The 4193-nt window shown below is 45.7% G+C and overlaps 1 pseudogene across 1 annotated transcript; it reads left to right on the top strand.

Annotated features, from left to right (window-relative positions):
* The first annotated feature begins 6 nt into the window (after window positions 1–6).
* On the top strand, window positions 7–722 carry LOC100948723 (annotated as a pseudogene). Its single transcript, XR_001161347.1, has one exon. The product of XR_001161347.1 is annotated as a heat shock cognate 71 kDa protein pseudogene (transcript).
* Window positions 723–4193: the final 3471 nt, after the last annotated feature.

Genomic DNA, 4193 nt, shown 5'->3' with positions numbered 1-4193 from the left:
TCTGCTGTGGATAAGAGTACAGGAAAAGAAAATAAGATTACCATCACTAATGACAAGGGACGTTTGAGCAAGGAAGACATTGAACGTATGGTCCAGGAAGCTGAGAAGTACAAGGCTGAAGATGAGAAGCAGAAGGACAAGGTTTCATCAAAGAACTCACTTGAGTCCTGTGCATTCAGCATGAAAGCAGCTGTTGAAGATGAGAAACTTCAAGGCAAGATCAACCATGAGGACAAACAGAAGATTCTTGACAAGTGTAATGAAATTATCAACTGGCTTGATAAGAACCAGACTGCGGAGAAGGAAGAATTTGAACATCAGCAGAAGGAGCTGGAGAAAGTCTGCAACCCCATCATTACCAAGTTGTACCAGAGTGCAGGTGGGATGCCAGGAGGCATGCCAGGAGCAATGCCTGGGGACTGCCCTGGTGGTGGTGCTCCTCCTTCTGGTGGTGCTTCCTCTGGTCCACCACTGAAGAGGCTGATTAAGTCAACCCAAGTGTAGATGTAGCATTGTTCCACACAGTGAAATATTGAAGGATCCAAGTTTGTAGCAAATTACGTGTCAGATTTAAAGTTGGGCTGCTATAGTGAATTACTGGGCATTCTCAATACTTGAATATGGAACATGTGCACAGGGGAAGGAAATAACATTGCACTTTAAACGCACTGTATTGTGAGTGGAAAATGCAATGTCTTAAATAAAGCTGTATTCAAAATTGGATAAAAAGAGAGAGAGAGAGAGACTGTCTAACTCTCTCTCCTATCTTTGGAGCTCAAGCAATCCTCCCGCCTTGGCCTCCTAGAGTTCTAGGATTACAGGTGTGACCCCCTGTGCCTGCCCTATGCCTTATCCTTTGCCTGTAAAAAGCTGATCTGTGAATATAAATTGTTGAAGTCCTGTAAGTCCTCTCAGCAAGCAAACATGCAAAGCAATCAAAGCATAATTAACACAGCTGCCCATGATTAAATGCTGCCTGGCCAGGATTTAGCTGGGACTACAGGTGGCTGCCACAATGCACAGCTACTTTTTTGTTGTAGTTGTCATTGTTGTTTAGCAGCCCTGAGCCAGGTTCGAACCCTCCAGCTCTGGTGTACGTGGCTGGTGCCCTCACCACTGAGCTAGAGGCGCTGATCCCTCCTCTCTATTTTATCTTTCAAAAGTGTTTCTCCAAATAAATAAATGAATGTTTGGCACATCTGATTCTGACCTAGCATCTGCTTCTCAGAGAACCTGAACCAGAATACATGGTATTAGAAGTGGTTGGAAAAGGAGGTGGATTGGGAATGGGTTACTTCTCACCTATTTAGGTAATTATACACTGTGAAAAGGGGAACACCCCACATTTCAAGGACTTGAAGTCATCACACGCCCCTTATAGGGTTGGGGCATTCGGGGTGGAGGCAGGAGGTAGTAAACGGAATCCTGACTAAAGTCTGGGTTATAGTAGGTCTACTGGGTCTGTGGATGCCCTGGGTGGTCATTTTCCCAGTTCATGAGGGCTAAACTTGGCATTTGGAATAACAACCCTCATTGGGTGTTAGGCCTGTGGGGTAAGGTTGACTATAGTGGAAAAAGGCTAAAAAGGTAAGTAGAAGTCCCTGAAATTTCCCTCTATCTTCCACTAGATATAAAACCAAAAACAAAATTAAATCCTGGGGCGAGGATGGTAAAGATTAGGGCCACCATTAAAGATGTGAAAGATAGTGGTTCTGGAGTCATGAGCCTTGATAAAAATTAAGAATTTTAAAAAGTGGCTCAGAGCCTGTAGCTTAGCACCTAGGGTGCCAGCCACATACACCCAGGCTGGCAGGTTTGAACCCAGCCCATGGCAGCGAAACAATAATGACAACTACAACAAAAAAGTAGCCAGGTATTGTGGTGAGTGCCTGTAGTTCCAGGTATTTGAGAGCCCGAGGAAAGACAATCACTTAAGCCTAAGTATTTGAGGTTGCTGTGAGCTGTGATGCCATTGCACTCTACTGAGGGTGACATAGTGAGATTCTGTCTCAAAAAAAAAAATCTAGTTTATACAGAATATTTTAGGAGGATATGGTTTAGGACACAGTATCCTCTTTCAGTGTGGAAATCGATGAATGAGCTTACCTAGACGCTGAGATCTGTGCCTATAGCTCAGTGGCTAGGGTGCCAGCCACATACACCAGGGCTGGAGGGTTCAAACCCAGCCCAGGCCTGCCAAACAACGACAACCACAACAAAAAAACAGCCAGGCATTGTGGCAGGTGCTTGTAGTTCCAGCTACTTGGGAGGCTGAGGCAAGAAAATTGCTTAAGCCCAAGAGTTGGAGGTTGCTGTGAGCTGTGACGTCACAGCACTCTACCGAGGGTGACACAGTGAAATACTGTCTCAAAAAAAAAAAATTTAAGAAAGTACCTAGCACTCTGGGAGGCCAAGGCAGGTGGATTGCTTGAGCTCATGGGTTTAAGACCAGTCTGAGCCAGAGCAAGACCCTGTCTCTAAAAATAGCCCAGTGTTGTGGCAGGAGCCTGGCAAGAGTTTGAGCTTGCTGTGAGAAAAAAGAAAAAGAAAAAAAAAACAATTTAAAAAAGTAATAAAAGGATTGTTGGTCTGCAGTTTCAAGTTTTGTTTTTATTTTTGGAGACAGAGTCTCACTTGGTCACCCTCAGTAGAGTATTCTGGTGTCACAGCTCACAGCCACCTCAAACTCCTGGGCTCAAGTGATTCTCTTGCGTCAGTCTCCCACATAGCTGGTGATACCGGAAAAGTGACACCCCAGCCAGCTCAGCCAAGCAGGGCTGGGGGACTTGCCACCTCTGTCTTGGTGGCAGTAGCCGGCAAAGGAACTGGCAGGCTGGAGCAAGCGGGGGAGCTTCCCTCCCCCCACCAAAGGCTACAATAGAGTGGCACTAGAGGACCTGCTGGCTCTGCTTTGGCAGCAGCTGGCACAGAAACCGGCAGGCTGGAGCCAAAGGGGGAACTTTCCTCTCCCACCGGAGGCTCCAGTAACATAAATGACCCGGCTGATCAAGGGAAAACACTGTTGATCCCTCCAGTGCCTCCCTGATTGGTCCATTTTCAATCCTGCTCCTGACTGGTCTATTTTATAGACCAATCAGCTAAGCTCTCAGCTCATTGGACAACTGCCCCTATATAAACCCCTGAGCAGAGAGCCTAGGGGCAGATGGTCACAGACCTTGGAGGAAGATAGAGGAGAAGAGAAATACTTTAGCAGATCATTGTCACTGACCACTGAGGAAGAGAGAGCAGAAGAGGAAAAGCTGTAACACTTATACCCTGCTCTGCAAGGAAGTTTGGCTCTTTGTAAGAGCTGTAACACTTGCATCCTGCTCTGCAAGGAGGTTTGGCTCTTTGTAAGAGCTGTGACACTTATATAAAACCTATCTTCTGTTCTGCAAGGTTTGGCTCTTTTAAGAGCTGTAATAATACCTCTGTAAATAAAACCTAACTTATTCTCCATCCTGTGGTCCATCGATTCATTCATCGAATCGTTGAGACCAAGAGCCTGGAAATCCAAAGTCAAAAATCCGGTATCACTGGGACTACAGGTGCCCACCACAATGCCTGGCTATTTTTAGAGAAGGGTTTCTTGCTCTGGCTCAAGCTGGTCTCAAACCCATGAGCTCAGGCAAGCCACCTGCCTTGGCCTTCTAGAGTGCTAGGATTACAGGCATGAGCCACTGCACCTGGCTGCAGTATCAGGTTTTCAAAAAAAATTCTAAATTTAACATAAAGCAAGTTTTTCACCACTCATAAAAGCATTTAGCCATACTGGCACATTTTGTGTATTTTCTCAGGTTCAACAAACTGTCAAATACAATTATTCTACCACGTGCAGAGAAAAGTCTATATAATTGGCTTGGCGCCTTATAGTTCAGTGGCTAGGGCACCTGCCACATGCACTGCAGGTGGCGGGTCCCAATCCAGCCCAGGCCTGCCAAACAATGACAACTCCAACCAAAAAATAACCAGGCATTGTGGAGGGTGCCTGTAGTCCCAGCTACTTGGGAGGCTGAGGCAAGAGAATCACATAAGCCTAAGAGCTTGAGGTTGCTGTGAGCTGTGACGCCACAGTACTCTACCCAGGGTGATATAGTGAGACTCTGTCTCAAAAAAAAAAGTCTATACAATTATTTTATTATTATTTATTTATTTATTTTTGAGACAGAGCCTCAAGCTGTCCCCCTAGGTAG

The sequence above is a fragment of the Otolemur garnettii genome, unplaced genomic scaffold, assembly GCF_000181295.1.
Source record: "Otolemur garnettii isolate 467f Iridium unplaced genomic scaffold, OtoGar3 scaffold00045, whole genome shotgun sequence".
NCBI lineage: Eukaryota > Metazoa > Chordata > Mammalia > Primates > Galagidae > Otolemur > Otolemur garnettii.
The sequence above is the reverse complement of the archived record's forward strand: the minus strand, read 5'-3'. Positions and strand labels throughout refer to the sequence as shown.